At 45.5% G+C, this 18,741-nt stretch overlaps 1 protein-coding gene across 1 annotated transcript in view; it reads right to left on the reverse strand.

The window, feature by feature from the left end:
* Nucleotides 1-18,741, reverse strand: part of GSG1 (germ cell associated 1) — a 108,461-nt gene that overhangs the window by 62,431 nt on the left and 27,289 nt on the right. The window lies entirely within an intron of this gene.

The raw sequence follows: 18,741 nt of genomic DNA on the forward strand, positions 1-18,741 counted from the left end.
AACCAGCCTCGGGCTCTTTGAGCCGGTCCTGGTTGTAAAAATACGGGGGAAAATTGACAGGGGTTCCCCCGTATTTTTACTACCAGCAGCGGGCTCTGCGTCCGGTCCTGGTGCAAAAAATATGGGGGACAAAAAGCGTAGGGGTCCCCCATATTTTTAACACCAGCACCAGACTCCACTAGCTGGAGAGATAATGCCACAGCCGGGGGACACTTTTATACCGGTCCCTGCGGCCGTGGCATTAAATCCCCAACTAGTCACCCCTGGCCGGGGTACCCTGGAGGAGTGGGGACCCCTTAAATCAAGGGGTCCCCCCCTCCAGCCACCCAAGGGCCAGGGGTGAAGCCCGAGGCTGTCCCCCCATCCAAGGGCTGCGGATGGGGGGCTGATAGCCTTGTGTCAAATAAAAGAATATTGTTTTTTGTAGCAGAATTACAAGTACCAGCAAGCCTCCCCGCAAGCTGGTACTTGGAGAACCACAAGTACCAGCATGCGGGGGGGGAACGGGTACGTTGGTACCTGTAGTTCTACTGCAAAACAAATAACCAAATAAAAACAGTAAACGCACACCGTGAAAGTACAACTTTATTACATACATGCATGCCGACACACACATACTTACCTATGTTCACACGACGACTCTGTCCACTTCTCCATGTAGAATCCACGGGGTACCTGAAAATAAAATTATACTCACCAAAATCCTGTGTAGCATCTGTCCTCTTCTGCTTATAATCCACGTACTTGGCAAAAAACTAAACCGCATTACCCGGACCACGCACTGAAAGGGGTCCCATGTTTACACATGGGACCCCTTTCCCCGAATGCCGGGACCCCCCGTGAATCCTGTCACAGAGGGTCCCTTCAGCCAATCAGGGAGCGCCATGTCGTGGCACTCTCCTGATTGGCTGTGCGCGTCTGAGCTGTCAGACAACGCATAGCACTATGCCGCTCCATTATCTTCAATGGTGGGAACGTTGCGCTCAGCCGCTGGCGGTGAGTAACCTCACCACTGACCGCAAAGTTCCCACCATTGAAGATAATGGAGCGGCATAGTGCTATGCACTGTCTGACAGCTCAGGCTTCACCCCTGGCCCTTGGGTGGCTGGAGGGGGGGACCCATTGATTTAAGGGGTCCCCACTCCTCCAGGGTACCCCGGCCAGGGGTGACTAGTTGGGGATTTAATTCCACGGCCGCAGGGACCGGTATAAAAGTGTCCCCCGGCTGTGGCATTATCTATCCAACTAGTGGAGCCCGGTGCTGGTGTTAAAAATACGGGGGACCCCTACGGCTTTTGTCCCCCGTATTTTTTGCACCAGGACCGGACGCAGAGCCCGGTGCTGGTTGTAAAAATATGGGGGAACCCCTGTCAATTTTTTTCCTGCATTTTTACAACCAGGAACGGCTCAATTTGTTATTTTCTGGCCATTTGTCAGAGAATATGAATGATAACCAACAAACTTTTCTTTCACTCATGGTTAGTGGTTGGGTGAAGCCATTTATTGTCAAACAACTGTGTTTACTCTTTTTAAATCATAATGACAACAGAAACTACCTGACCATGACTTGGTTTCCACTAGTGATGAGCGGGTTCGGTTCCTCGGAAACCGAACCCCCCCGAACTTCACCCATTTTACACGGGTCCGAGGCATACTCGGATTCTCCCGTATGGCTCGGTTAACCCGAGCGCGCCCGAACGTTATCATCCCGCTGTCGGATTCTCGCGAGATTAGGATTCTATATAAGCAGCCGCGCGTCGCCGCCATTTTCACTCGTGCATTGGAAATGTTAGGGAGAGGACGTGGCTGGCGTCCTCTCCGTTTATTTATTGTTGATGCAAATATTTGTGCTTGCTTATATCTTAATTGTGGGGACTGGGGAGCAGCTGTATTATTAATATAGGAGGAGTACAGTGCAGAGTTTTGCTGATCAGTGACCACCAGTATACGTTGTCTGCCTGAAAAACACTCCATATCTGTGCTCAGTGTGCTGCATATATCTGTGCTCACACTGCTTTATTGTGGGGACTGGGGACCACCAGTATATTATATAGGAGGAGTACAGTGCAGAGTTTTGCTGACAGTGACCACCAGTATACGCTGTCTGCCTGAAAAACACTCCATATCTGTGCTCAGTGTGCTGCATATATCTGTGTTCACACTGCTTTATTGTGGGGACTGGGGACCAGCAGTATTATATAGGAGGAGTACAGTGCAGAGTTTTGCTGACCAGTGACTACCAGTATACGTTGTCTGCCTGAAAAACACTCCATATCTGTGCTGCATTGTAGTATATAGTAGGAGTACAGTGCATAATTTTGCTGACCACCAGTATATAATATATAGCATTACGGTACAGTAGGCCACTGCTGTACCTACCTCTGTGTCGTCAAGTATACTATCCATCCATACCTGTGGTGCATTTCAGTTTTGCACAGTTTGCTGACCACCAGTATATAATATATAGCATTACGGTACAGTAGGCCACTGCTGTACCTACCTCTGTGTCGTCAAGTATACTATCCATCCATACCTGTGGTGCATTTCAGTTTTGCACAGTTTGCTGACCACCAGTATATAATATATAGCATTACGGTACAGTAGGCCACTGCTGTACCTACCTCTGTGTCGTCAAGTATACTATCCATCCATACCTGTGGTGCATTTCAGTTTTGCACAGTTTGCTGACCACCAGTATATAATATATAGCATTACGGTACAGTAGGCCACTGCTGTACCTACCTCTGTGTCGTCAAGTATACTATCCATCCATACCTGTGGTGCATTTCAGTTTTGCACAGTTTGCTGACCACCAGTATATAATATATAGCATTACGGTACAGTAGGCCACTGCTGTACCTACCTCTGTGTCGTCAAGTATACTATCCATCCATACCTGTGGTGCATTTCAGTTTTGCACAGTTTGCTGACCACCAGTATATAATATATAGCATTACGGTACAGTAGGCCACTGCTGTACCTACCTCTGTGTCGTCAAGTATACTATCCATCCATACCTGTGGTGCATTTCAGTTTTGCACAGTTTGCTGACCACCAGTATATAATATATAGCATTACGGTACAGTAGGCCACTGCTGTACCTACCTCTGTGTCGTCAAGTATACTATCCATCCATACCTGTGGTGCATTTCAGTTGTGCGCAGTATATATAGTAGTAGGCCATTGCTATTGATACTGTCATATAATTCCACACATTAAAAAATGGAGAACAAAAATGTGGAGGTTAAAATAGGGAAAGATCAAGATCCACTTTCACCTCGTGCTGAAGCTGCTGCCACTAGTCATGGCCGAGACGATGAAATGCCATCAACGTCATCTGCCAAGGCCGATGCCCAATGTCATAGTAGAGAGCATGTAAAATCCAAAAAACAAAAGTTCAGTTAAATGACCCAAAAATCAAAATTAAAAGCGTCTGATGAGAAGCGTAAACTTGCCAATATGCCATTTACGACACGAAGTGGCAAGGAACGGCTGAGGCCCCTGCCTATGTTCATGGCTAGTGGTTCAGATTCACATGAGGATGGAAGCACTCATCCTCTCGCTAGAAAAATGAAAAGACTTAAGCTGGCAAAAGCACAGCAAAGAACTGTGCGTTCTTCTAAATCACAAATCCCCAAGGAGAGTCCAATTGTGTCGTTGCGATGCCTGACCGTCCCAACACTGGACGGGAAGAGCTTGCGCCTTCCACCATTTGCACACCCCCTGCAAGTGCTGGAAGGAGCACCCGCAGTCCAGTTCCTGATAGTCAAATTGAAGATGTCACTGTTGAAGTACACCAGGATGAGGATATGGGTGTTGCTGGCGCTGGGGAGGAAATTGACAAGGAGGATTCTCATGGTGAGGTGGTTTGTTTAAGTCAGGCACCCGGGGAGACACCTGTTGTCCGTGGGACGAATATGGCCATTGACATGCCTGGTCAAAATACAAAAACAATCAGCTCTTCGGTGTGGAATTATTTCAACACAAATGCGGACAACAGGTGTCAAGCCGTGTGTTGCCTTTGTCAAGCTGTAATAAGTAGGGCCAAGGACGTTAACCACCTCGGAACATCCTCCCTTATACGTCACCTGCAGCGCATTCATCATAAGTCAGTGACAAGTTCAAAAACTTTGGATGACAGCGGAAGCAGTCCACTGACCACTAAATCCCTTCCTCTTGTTGTAACCAAGCTCCTGCAAACCACACCACCAACTCCCTCAGTGTCAATTTCCACCTTACACAGGATATCCAATAGTACTGCAGGCCATGTCACTGGCAAGTCTGACGAGTCCTCTCCTGCCTGGGATTCCTCCGATGCATCCTTGAGTGTAACGCCTACTGCTGCTGGCGCTGCTGTTATTGCTGCTGGGAGTCGATCGTCATCCCAGAGGGGAAGTCTGAAGACCACTTGTACTACTTCCAGTAAGCAATTGACTGTCCAAAAGTCCTTTGCGAGGAAGATGAAATATCACAGCAGTCATCCTGCTGCAAAGCGGATAACTCAGGACTTGGCAGCCTGGGCGGTGAGAAACGTGGTTCCGGTATCCACCGTTAATTCAGAGGCAACTAGAGACTTGATTGAGGTACTGTGTCCCCGGTACCAAATACCATCTAGGTTCAATTTCTCTAGGCAGGCGATACCGAAAATGTACACAGACCTCAGAAAAAGAGTCACCAGTGTCCTAAAAAATGCAGTTGTACCCAATGTCCACTTAACCACGGACATGTGGACAAGTGGAGCAGGGCAGACTCAGGACTATATGACTGTGACAGCCCACAGGGTAGATGTATTGCCTCCCGTAGCAAGAACAGCAGCGGCGGCACCAATAGCAGCATCTCGCAAACGCCAACTCGTTCCTAGGCAGGCTACGCTTTGTATCACCGCTTTCCAGAAGAGGCACACAGCTGACAACCTCTTACGGAAACTGAGGAACATCATCGCAGAATGGCTTACCCCAATTGGACTCTCCTGGGGATTTGTGACATCGGACAACGCCACCAATATTGTGCGTGCATTACATCTGGGCAAATTCCAGTACATCCCATGTTTTGCACATACATTGAATTTGGTGGTGCAGAATTATTTAAAAAACGACAGGGGCGTGCAAGAGATGCTGTCGGTGGCCCGAAGAATTGCGGGCCACTTTCGGCATTCAGCCACCGCGTGCCGAAGACTGGAGCACCACCAAACATTCCTGAACCTGCCCTGCCATCATCTGAAGCAAGAGGTGGTAACGAGGTGGAATTCAACCCTCTATATGCTTCAGAGGATGGAGGAGCAGCAAAAGGCCATTCAAGCCTATACATCTGCCCACGATATAGGCAAAGGAGGGGGAATGCACCTGACTCAAGCGCAGTGGAGAATGAGTTCAACGTTGTGCAAGGTTCTGCAACCCTTTGAACTTGCCACACGTGAAGTCAGTTCAGACACTGCCAGCCTGAGTCAGGTCATTCCCCTCATCAGGCTTTTGCAGAAGAAGCTGGAGACATTGAAGGAGGAGCTAAAACAGAGCGATTCAGCTAGGCATGTGGGACTTGGGGATGGAGCCCTTAATTCGCTTAACCAGGATTCACGGGTGGTCAATCTGTTGAAATCAGAGCACTACATTTTGGCCACCGTGCTCGATCCTAGATTTAAAACCTACGTTGTATCTCTCTTTCCGGCAGACACAAGTCTGCAGAGGTTCAAAGACCTGCTGGTGAGAAAATTGTCAAGTCAAGCGGAACGTGACCCGTCAACATCTCCTCCTTCACATTCTCCCGCAACTGGGGGTGCGAGGAAAAGGCTAAGAATTCCGAGCCCACCCGCTGGCGGTTATGCAGGGCAGTCTGGAGCGAGTGCTGACATCTGGTCCGGACTGAAGGACCTGCCAACGATTACTGACATGTTGTCTACTATCACTGCATATGATTCTCTCACCATTCAAAGAATGGTGGAGTATTATATGAGTGACCGCATCCAAGTAGGCACATCAGACAGTCCGTACGTATACTGGCAGGAAAAAGAGGCAATTTGGAGGCCCTTGCACAAACTGGCTTTATTCTACCTAAGTTGCCCTCCCTCCAGTGTGTACTCCGAAAGAGTGTTTAGTGCAGCCGCTCACCTTGTCAGCAATCGGCGTACAAGGTTGAAAAAAACAGCTTGGAACTGCACTTAGCATTTAATTATAGCTTTTTATTCTTTATCACAATAAAATATAAAATTATATAAAAAATGTATATAATTATACAATTACCGGCCGGGTTTCTTGTAATATACAAATCAAAATATAAAACATTTAGTGTATCCAAAATACACATCTATTACACATAGAGAATTTATCCTCCTAAAAACATATATTTAAATCTTTATGCACATAAGGGAACTCCACTAATTAAGAAAAACTGCCTTTGTAAATCCTATAACCTCGCAGGCGTCCCTGCAATATATGATATCTCGTAGACTGTCCGTTTAATTGTGTGAAGGGGAAAGAATGGTAAGTTGTTACCTTAATTACTCACTATGAGCTGTCCCAATAATCCCAGGTGTCAGCACATTATTTGTTGGACAGATCTTATATATTATATCCTTCCTTTAGGCAACGGAGTATCTCAGCAGTCTCTGCATATAATGTAGGGGAGTTCAGGTGTCAGAGTGTCCATATATCAGCACAACGGCATTCTCCATGCGGTTATATCGAGCTGATAATGAGATCCTCCCTTTAGCCCCAGGTGCCACATCTGCCTCTAATTGTGATGTAAATGAACTCAGATGATGGAGCGTACTCCTTATTCCCCCTTAGCACTGGGGTCCGGGTATCCGGGTACCGAGTAGAATAATATAATAGAGGCAGCAAGCGCTTCCTGGAAAGGTTAAATTAGCCGGCCGGCTATAAACTCACTCGTTCACATACGCGTTTCTCCGCCTTCTTGTGTCCTCGGCGGCTTCCTCAGTGTGTATAGAGCCTCTCGATAATTAGCCGGCTTATAAGCCGGGTCCGTCTCTCCGTCTTCCTGTTTCACTAGCTCACGCGTAATGCGTTGCGTATCAGACCTCTTTATGATTACACATTACATGCCGCAAGTCACAACCTGTTTGTGACTTGCGGCATGTAATGTGTAATCATAAAGAGGTCTGATACGCAACGCATTACGCGTGAGCTAGTGAAACAGGAAGACGGAGAGACGGACCCGGCTTATAAGCCGGCTAATTATCGAGAGGCTCTATACACACTGAGGAAGCCGCCGAGGACACAAGAAGGCGGAGAAACGCGTATGTGAACGAGTGAGTTTATAGCCGGCCGGCTAATTTAACCTTTCCAGGAAGCGCTTGCTGCCTCTATTATATTATTCTACTCGGTACCCGGATACCCGGACCCCAGTGCTAAGGGGGAATAAGAAGTACGCTCCATCATCTGAGTTCATTTACATCACAATTAGAGGCAGATGTGGCACCTGGGGCTAAAGGGAGGATCTCATTATCAGCTCGATATAACCGCATGGAGAATGCCGTTGTGCTGATATATGGACACTCTGACACCTGAACTCCCCTACATTATATGCAGAGACTGCTGAGATACTCCGTTGCCTAAAGGAAGGATATAATATATAAGATCTGTCCAACAAATAATGTGCTGACACCTGGGATTATTGGGACAGCTCATAGTGAGTAATTAAGGTAACAACTTACCATTCTTTCCCCTTCACACAATTAAACGGACAGTCTACGAGATATCATATATTGCAGGGACGCCTGCGAGGTTATAGGATTTACAAAGGCAGTTTTTCTTAATTAGTGGAGTTCCCTTATGTGCATAAAGATTTAAATATATGTTTTTAGGAGGATAAATTCTCTATGTGTAATAGATGTGTATTTTGGATACACTAAATGTTTTATATTTTGATTTGTATATTACAAGAAACCCGGCCGGTAATTGTATAATTATATACATTTTTTATATAATTTTATATTTTATTGTGATAAAGAATAAAAAGCTATAATTAAATGCTAAGCGCAGTTCCAAGCTGTTTTTTTCTTTCTTGTTATATTCAATTGGTGGCATAGGAACCAGGCCCCAGGATTGTGCGGCTAGCGTTTGATTCAAACATCAGCGCCCAATTTTGTTCTTTTTCTTGGCGTACAAGGTTACTTCCAGAAAATGTGGAGAAGATGATGTTCATCAAAATGAATTATAATCAATTCCTCCGTGGAGACATTCACCAGCAGCAATTGCCTCCAGAAATTACACAGGGATCTGAGATGGTGAATTCCAGTGGGGACGAATTAATAATCTGTGAGGAGGGGGATGTACACAGTGAAAGGGGTGAGGAATTGGAGGATGATGATGAGGTGGACATCTTGCCTCTGTAGAGCCAGTTTGTGCAAGGAGAGATTGATTGCTTCTTTTTTGGTGGGGGCCCAAACCAACCAGTCATTTCAGTCACAGTCGTGTGGCAGACCCTGTCGCTGAAATGATGGGTTCGTTAAAGTGTGCATGTCCTGTTTATACAACATAAGGGTGGGTGGGAGGGCCCAAGGACAATTCCATCTTGCACCTGTTTTTTCTTTCACTTTTCTTTGCATCATGTGCTGTTTGGGGACAATTTTTTTGAAGTGCCATCCTGCCTGACACTGCAGTGCCACTCCTAGATGGGCCAGGTGTTTGTGTCGGCCACTTGTGTCGCTTAGCTTAGTCACACAGCGACCTTGGTGCGCCTCTTTTTTTCTTTGCATCATATGCTGTTTGGGGACTATTTTTTTGAAGTGCCATCCTGCCTGACACTGCAGTGCCACTCCTAGATGGGCCAGGTGTTTGTGTCGGCCACTTGTCTCGCTTAGCTTAGTCACACAGCGACCTTGGTGCGCCTCTTTTTTTCTTTGCATCATGTGCTGTTTGGGGACAATTTTTTTGAAGTGCCATCCTGCCTGACACTGCAGTGCCACACCTAGATGGGCCAGGTGTTTGTGTCGGCCACTTGTGTCGCTTAGCTTAGTCACACAGCGACCTTGGTGCGCCTCTTTTTTTCTTTGCATCATGTGCTGTTTGGGGACAATTTTTTGGAAGTGCCATCCTGCCTGACACTGCAGTGCCACTCCTAGATGGGCCAGGTGTTTGTGTCGGCCACTTGTGTCGCTTAGCTTAGTCACACAGCGACCTTGGTGCGCCTCTTTTTTTCTTTGCATCATGTGCTGTTTGGGGACAATTTTTTTGAAGTGCCATCCTGCCTGACACTGCAGTGCCACTCCTAGATGGGCCAGGTGTTTGTGTCGGCCACTTGTGTCGCTTAGCTTAGTCACACAGCGACCTTGGTGCGCCTCTTTTTTTTCTTTGCATCATGTGCTGTTTGGGGACAATTTTTTTGAAGTGCCATCCTGCCTGACACTGCAGTGCCACTTCTAGATGGGCCAGGTGTTTGTGTCGGCCACTTGTGTCACTTAGCTTAGTCACCCAGCGACCTTGGTGCACCTCTTTTTTTCTTTGCATCATGTGCTGTTTGGGGACTATTTTTTTGAAGTGCCATCCTGCCTGACACTGCAGTGCCACTCCTAGATGGGCCAGGTGTTTGTGTCGGCCACTTGTGTCGCTTAGCTTAGTCACACAGCGACCTTGGTGCGCCTCTTTTTTTCTTTGCATCATGTGCTGTTTGGGGACTATTTTTTTGAAGTGCCATCCTGTCTGACACTGCAGTGCCACTCCTAGATGGGCCAGGTGTTTGTGCTGGCCACTTGGGTCGCTTAGCTTAGCCATCCAGCGACCTCGGTGCAAATTTTAGGACTAAAAATAATATTGTGAGGTGTGAGGTGTTCAGAATAGACTGAAAATTAGTGGAAATTATGGTTATTGAGGTTAATAATACTATGGGATCAAAATGACCCCCAAATTCTATGATTTAAGCTGTTTTTGAGTTTTTTTTGTAAAAAAAACACCCGAATCCAAAACACACCCGAATCCAACAAAAATTTTCAGGGAGGTTTTGCCAAAACGCGTCCGAATCCAAAACACGACCGCGGAAACCGAATCCAAAACCAGAACACAAAACTCGAAAAATGTCCGGTGCACATCACTAGTTTCCACAGAATCCCTCATTTTCCACTTCTTAATTAGAGTTTGAACACTGCTGATTGGCATTCTCAATTGCTTGGATATCTTATTATATCCCTTTCCTGTTTTATACAGTTCAATTACCTTTTCCTGCAGATCCTTTGATAATTCTTATGCTTTCCCCATGACTCAGAAGCCAGACACGTCAGTGCAGCACTGGATGAAAGATGCAAGGGTCTTTCAGGAGTTCAAAAACTCACTGACCTTTTATACACACACACTGATTACATGCAAACAGATCACAGGTGAGGATGGTTACCTTTAGTAGCCATTCAAACCCGTTTGTGTCAACTTGTGTGCATGTTATCAGGCCAAAATCTCCAGGGTATGTAAACTTTTGATCAGGTTCATTTGGGTAGTTTCTGTTGTCATTATGATTTAAAAAGAGTAAACACAGTTGTTTGACAATAAATGGCTTCACCCAACCACTAACCATGAGTGAAAGAAAAGTTTATGAGTTATCATTCATATTCTCCGACAAATGGCCAGAAAATCACAAATTCTGCTAGGGTATGTAAACTTATGAGCACAACTGTATGCACACACACATATATATATATATATATATATATATAGGCAGAGAGAAGAACATAGCTAGGAACAGAAAAAGCACAAACAAAACTCTAAAAGCTATGTGTGCAAATGCTAGAAGCTTAGGAAATAAAATCCCAGAACTAATTGCAATAATGACAAGGGATGATCTAGACATTGTGGCAATTACAGAGTCATGGTAAGTCATGGTACAATGAAAATCATGACTGGGACATAGCTATACCGGGATATACTTTACTTAGGAAGGACAGAATTGGAAAAATTGGAGGAGGGGTAGCAATGTATGTAAAAAAAAAAGCATAAATACTACATTAATACAACGTATTGACGAAAAAACTGAGGCCTTTTGGGTGACCATAGAAACAGGGGAAAAGTCGATTATTCATATTGGCGTGATATACAGGCCACCAGGTCAGGAAGAGGAACTCGATAAGAACCTATTGCATGACATAACTAAAATGGCATTAAAAGGAGAGGTAATAATCATGGGAGACTTTAATCTTCCTGCTGTAAACTGGGAGGTGTCTGTTGCTAGTTCCACTAGAAGTAGGGACATTTTAAATTCCCTTCAGGGAGCATCCCTCCACCAATTGAAGTGGGCAGAATAGGGAGAATAAGAATAGGGAGAATAAGAAGGCAAAATTGTGGAAACCTGATGGGAGGGGGGGGGGCACCTAATGATGCGGTTATATACTAATCGCATCATTTTGGCTATGCCCCTATGCAAATATTGTTCAATTGCAGACTTTGCTCAGTGGGTGGGTCCTAATGGCACAATTAGCTCAGCCCCGCCCTCATCACTACTCACCTGCTTCTCCTCTCCAGGCATCTCCCGGAGAGGAGATTACAAATATCGGTAAGTATGATGCACCTCCCCATCTTCAGGACTTATAACTATATATAAATATATACTGTACACACACATTCCGATCAGCCGTAACATTAAAACCACTGACAAGTGAAGGGAATAACATTGATTATCTTGTTACAGTGGCACCTATCAAGGGGTGGTATATATTAGACAGCACATAAAGAGTCAGTTCTTGAAGTTGATGTGTTGGGACTTGGGAGTAGGAAAAATGGGCAAGCGTAAGGATCTGAGCGACTTTGACAAAGGCCAAATTGTGATGGCTATACTACTAGATCAGATCATCTCCAAAATGGCTAGTCTTTTGGGGTGTTCCTAGTATGCAGTGGTTAGTACCTACAAAAAGTGATCCAAGGAAACACAACCAGTGAACCGGTATCAATGTCATAGTTGCCCAAGGCTCACGGATGCATGTAGGGAATGAAGTCTGGTCCGATCCCTCAGAATTGCTACTGTTGCACATATTGCTGAAAAAGTTAACACTGGCTATGATAGAAAGGTGTCAGAAAACAAAGAACATGGCAGCTTGCTGCGTATGGGGTTGCGTAGTTGTACACCGGTCAGAATGCCCATGCCAACTCCTTTCCACTGCCAAAAAATAAGTACATGAGCGTCAGAACTGGACTATGGAGCAATGGAAGAAGCAGTTCTGGTCTGAGAAATCATGTTTACTTTAGCTCATGTGGACAGCCGGGTGCGTGTGCATCATTCATCTGGGGAAGAGATGGCACCAGGGGATGTAATTGGCATCCTGAAGGACAAGATGCTGGTGCTCAGAAGACTGGCGCTGGAATCCCGACACCGTGCAGAATCCCAATGCCGGAATCCCGAAAGTAAGTATGCCGGGATGGGTGAGGGTTAGGCTGCGGGAGGGGAGGATTAGGCTGTGGATAGGAAGGGTCAGGCGGAGAGTAAGGAGGAGGGTTAGCAGACTTACTAAAGTATGTTGGGATTGTGACCGTCGGTTTTCTGACCGCTAGCATCCTGTCGGGATCCCGTACCCAACCCGGCACCAGGATGCACTATAAGAGGTAGGCAAACCGACAGAGGCAGTGTGATGTTCTGGGAAACCTAGGGTCCTGGCATTCATGTGGATGTTACTATGATGTCCTACAGCAATGACAAAAAAGGCTTGTCTGGGCCATGAAGCACAACTAGTAGACTACTATAAAAATGTTAAATCTTTTGTTCATCATGCATCATGATGGTTCCTCAATGTGTTGGCTATCTGCTGCTTCCCTGTGTGTTTGAGTCCAAAATTTTAAGGGGTTATGTTTTGCAATTAAAAGAATTGCATACCAGGAAGCAGAGGCTTTTACAAGCTGCAGCTTAGTAAATGTACGGTGTGTACACACGGTGAGATCCTTGCTATGCCCGATTTTGAACTAAAATTTCCTTTGAACTCTCCCAGAGTCCAGATAGCACAAATTTTGACTGTCTGTAGTTTCAATTTTGTCTATGTACGATTTTGACTAAGTGGCAATTTTGACTATACTTTGTACTAGATAGTACACTAGATAGTCAAGATTGACTTGCCTGCACAGTTTATCTAGCCTTACAATACTGACCCCACGGGAGCGCGCATGGGGATCGAATCTGTATCGCAAGCTGCCTAACACCTTCAGATATGCGGTAACTTTCCTTAAGATTTTGACTATATAGTCAAAATCTTACAGATTTATCTCACCATGTGTACACACATTAACACCTGTTGAACATGGTGGAAAAAGTATGATACAGGTTGAGTCTCCCTTATCCAAAATGCTTGGGACCAGAGGTATTTTGGATATCGGATTTTTCCGTATTTTGGAATAATTGCATACCATAATGAGATATCATGGTGATGGGACCTAAATCTAAGCACAGAATGCATTTATGTTACATATACACCTTATACACACAGCCTGAAGGTAATTTTAGCCAATATTTTTTATAACTTTGTGCATTAAACAATGTGTGTGTACATTCACACAATTAATTTATGTTTCATATACACCTTATACACACAGCCTGAAGGTCATTTACTACAATATTTTAATAACTTTGTGTATTAAACAAAGTTTCTGTACATTGAGCCATCAAAAAACAAAGATTTCTCTATCTCACCCTCACTCAAAAAAGTCCGTATTTCGGAATATTCCGTATTTCGGAATATTTGGATATGGGATACTCAACCTGTAGTTTGCTGCTTTCTTGCTGGACCCCGATTTGGTGACTTGTACGGAGTGACTGTCTCCCTGAAGCATAATGACAATCACACTATTTTGCAGCACCATGCAAAACGTCCTGGCTTCAAGTTCCACTATGCATGTGCAGTTGGGTGCTACTGACACCCCACTTAACCTCATACGCAGGTTTTGCCTGATATATGGTGGAATTTTAGATGGAAACATTGTGACATTGTTTTAATGTTAAATAAACTATACTTCACTATATATACACATTCTCTTTTCTCCCTACATATGGATGATTATGGAAGTATATACCGAAGACACAGACAGTCCACACAAATATAACGGAAAGGATATTTATTCTTGGAATCACTATATTACTAAGGACTGGATATTTGGGAGCATTTACAGGACTTATTTTAGAGACCCCTATTTGAACTGCAGACGAGCCCTTTAATATCTCGGAGGGGGCGCACAATTGCAAGTACTGTGTTTTGAAATATTGGAGGTGGGAGTGACCACCTTGGCAATTGTTGCAGCACCACTGAATTAAAGCGCAAGTTTTCTTTATTGTATAAAAGTCAACAAAACGTCACTTTCATTTTTATGAGGGTTAAGTTTAGGCTACTGGAAGGGAGGGTTAGGGGAGTAGAGTTAACATACTTACACGACCCCTTTCTGGGCTCCAGTTTCCACTGACAGTTCCAAGAACAAATTGGTAGGTCAAATGACTTCTAATAAAGTTGACCTTAGTATTTCTTTGGTAGAGAATTAAGAAGTGTAATATCAGCTGCGTGCAAAGACTGAAGTAAATGATTAAATACATTCTCTGCAAAGCACTACATAATATGTTGGTGCCGCGGCATAACAGGGTGGCAGTGCAGCTTGAGCGCAGAAGCAAGGGCCATTGGGCAGCAACAGTGCTACCCCCGGAGCCCTGCGCCATGGCACTGGTCGCACACCCTTAGTTGTGGCCATGTGTTGGTGTTATAAAAATAAAGGAGAACACATAATAAAGAGATGGTCTAGAAAGTGATAGGCAATAGGTGGTATAAGGGAGACATGTTGACCTCCAATACTTTACCTGCATCTTCCATGTCCTTCTTGCTTTTACTGGCAAATAGTCAGCTATGTGGCATCTACGCATGATACTAAGTGGCATGCATAATACTAAGCTATATGGCATCCATCCATGATACTTAGCTACAGTATGTGGCACGCCTGATACTAAGCTATGTGGCATCCATGCATGATACTAAGCTACAGTATGAGGCATGCATGATACTAAGCTACAGTATGAGGCATGCATGATACTAAGCTACAGTATGAGGCATGCATGATACTAAGCTATGTGGCATCCATGCATGATACTAAGCTATGTGGTATCCAAGCATGATACTAAGCTATGTGGCATCCATGCATGATACTAAGCTACAGTATGAGGCATGCATGATACTAAGCTACAGTATGAGGCATGCATGATACTAAGCTACAGTATGAGGCATGCATGATACTAAGCTACAGTATGAGGCATGCATGATACTAAGCTATGTGGCATCCATGCAAGATACTAAGCTATGTGGTATCCAAGCATGATACTAAGCTATGTGGTATCCAAGCATGATACTAAGCTATGTGGCATCCATGCAAGATTCTAAGCTATGTGGTATCCAAGCATGATACTAAGCTATGTGGTATCCAAGCATGATACTAAGCTATGTGGCATCCATGCAAGATACTAAGCTATGTGGTATCCAAGCATGATACTAAGCTATGTGGTATCCAAGCATGATACTAAGCTACAGTATGAGGCATGCATGATACTAAGCTATGTGGCATCCATGCATGATACTAAGCTATGTGGTATCCAAGCATGCTACTAAGCTACAGTATGAGGCATGCATGATACTAAGCTATGTGGCATCCATGCAAGATACTAAGCTATGTGGTATCCAAGCATGATACTAAGCTATGTGGTATCCAAGCATGATACTAAGCTATGTGGCATCCATGCAAGATACTAAGCTATGTGGCATCCATGCAAGATACTAAGCTATGTGGTATCCAAGCATGATACTAAGCTACAGTATGAGGCATGCATGATACTAAGCTATGTGGCATCCATGCATGATACTAAGCTATGTGGTATCCAAGCATGATACTAAGCTACAGTATGAGGCATGCATGATACTAAGCTATGTGGCATCCATGCATGATACTAAGCTATGTGGTATCCAAGCATGATACTAAGCTACATTATGAGGCATGCATGATACTAAGCTATGTGGCCTCCATGCATGATACTAAGCTATGTGGTATCCATGCATGATACTAAGCTATGTGGTATCCATGCATGATAATAAGGTATGTGGCATCCATGCATGATACTAAGCTATGTGGCATCCATGCATGATACTAAGCTATGTGGCATCCATGCATGATACTAAGCTGCAGTATGTGGCATGCATGATACTAAGCTATGTGGCATCTATGCATGATACTAAGCTACAGTATGTGGCATCCACGGAGGATACTAAGCTATGTGCCATGCACGATACTAAGCTACAGTATGTGGCATCCAGGGCCGGCTCCAGACCTACTAGCACCATGAGCGAGAAATTTTGAAGCACCCCCTACCCCTCTAATGCACATGCGCTTCTGGGAAAGTGGGCGTGGCCTCGTAACTTTATATTATCAAAACTCTAAATATTTATTTATTTTCACACCCCCTCTACACACACAATTAGCAGTCTTACATATAATGCCCACAGTAGTGTTCCTTACATATAATGTCCCCAGTATAGTGTCAGATAAACAAAACGTTCCAGTAGAGTGCCAGATATACATACGCCCCCAATAGTGCAGTGTCAGATACACATATGCCCCCAGCAGTGCCTTGCCTGATACACATTATATGCCCCCAGCAGTGCTGCCAGATACACAATTGCCCCCACAGTGCTGCCAGATACACATTATATTCCCCCAGCAGTGCCATGCCAGATACATAAATGCCCCACAGTGCTGCCAGATACACATTATATGCTCCCAGCAGTGCTGCCAGATACACAGATGCACCCACAGTGCTGCCAGATACACATTATATGCCCCCAGCAGTGCTGCCAGATACATAAATGCCCCCAGCAGTGCTTCCAGATACACATTATATGCCCCCAGCAGTGCCATGCTAGATACATAAATGCCCCCACAGTGCTGCCAGATACACATTATATGCTCCCAGCAGTGCTGCCAGATACACAAATGCCCCCACAGTGCTGCCAGATACACATTATATGCCCCCGGCAGTGCTGCCAGATACATAAATGCCCCCAGCAGTGCTGCCAGATACACATTATATGCCCCCAGCTGTGCTGTCAGATACATAAAAGTCCCCACAGTGCTGCCAGATACATAAATCCCCCCATAGTGCTGCCAGATACACAAATGCCCCCACAGTGCTGCCAGATACACATTATATGCCCCCAGCAGTGCTGTCAGATACATAAATGCCCCCACAGTGCTGCCAGATAAACATTATATACCCCGAGCAGTGCTGTCAGATACATAAATGCCCCCACAATGCTGTCAGATACATAAATGCCCCCACACTGCTGCCAGGTACACATATGCCCCCACAGTGCTGCCAGATACACATTATATGCCCCCACAGTGCTGCCAGATACATAAATGCCACCACAGTGCTGTCAGATACACATTATATACCCTGAGCAGTGCTTTCAGAATCATAAATGCCCCCACAATGCTGTCAGATACATAAATGCCCCCACACTGCTGCCAGATACACATATGCCCCCACAGTGCTGCCAGATACACATTATATGCCTCCAGCAGTGCTGCAAGATACATAAATGCCCCCACACTGCTGCCAGATACACAGATGCCCCCACAGTGCTGCCAGATACACATTATATGCCTCCACAGTGCTGCCAGATACATAAATGCCCCCACAGTGCTGCCAGATACACATTATATGCCCCCAGCAGTGCTGCCAGATACACATTATATGCCCCCAGCAGTGCTGCCAGATACATAAATGCCCCCACAGAGCTGCCAGATACATAAATGCCCCCACAGTGCTGCCAGATACACATTATATGCCCCAGTAGTGCTGCCAGATACATAAATGCCCCCACAGTGCTGCCAGATACATAAATGCCCCCACTGTGTTGCCAGATACACAAATGCCCCCACAGTGCTGCCAGATACACAAATGCCCCCACAGTGCTGCCAGATACACATTATATGCCCCCAACAGTGCTGCCAGATACATAAATGCCCCCACAGTGCTGCCAGATATACAAATGTCCCCACAGTGCTGCCAGATACACAAATGTCCCCACAGTGCTGCCAGATACACATTATATGCCCCCAGCAGTGCTGCCAGATACATGAATTCCCCCACAATGCTGCCAGATACACAAGTGCTCCCACAGTGCTGCCAGATACACAAATGCCCCACAGTGCTGCCAGATACACAAATGCCCCCACAATGCTGCCAGATACACAAATGCCCCCACAGTGCTGCCAGATACACAAATGCCCCCACAGTGCTGCCAGATACACAAATGCCCCCACAGTGCTGCCAGATACACAAAAGTCCTAACAGTGCTGCCAGATACATAAATGCCCCCACAGTGCTGCCAGATACATAAATGCCCCCACAGTGCTACCATATGCATACTGTAAATGCCCCCACAGTGCTGCCAGATACATAAATGCCCCCACAGTGCTACCATATACATACTGTAAATGCCCCCACAGTGCTGCCAGATACACAAATGCCCCCAGTGCCAGATAACTGTATCCAAGTGCGGCAGGAATGGGTGGTGCGCAGTGTGCTGAATGCTGAGGTCTGGGAGCTTCGCTCCCGGGACCTCAGCTACATGCAGGCAGCAGGGACAAGAGCAAGCTACGGCAGCAGGGACACCCGTCCCACCCTCAACCCCCGGACCGGACTCACCCACCGCGATGTCTGCAGCACTGCGGCTGCTCTCTCTCCGGCGCCGGTCATCTCAAATATGGCATCAGTACTTGAGCCAATCAGGAGCCG

This window comes from Pseudophryne corroboree, chromosome 9 (assembly GCF_028390025.1).
Source record: "Pseudophryne corroboree isolate aPseCor3 chromosome 9, aPseCor3.hap2, whole genome shotgun sequence".
NCBI lineage: Eukaryota > Metazoa > Chordata > Amphibia > Anura > Myobatrachidae > Pseudophryne > Pseudophryne corroboree.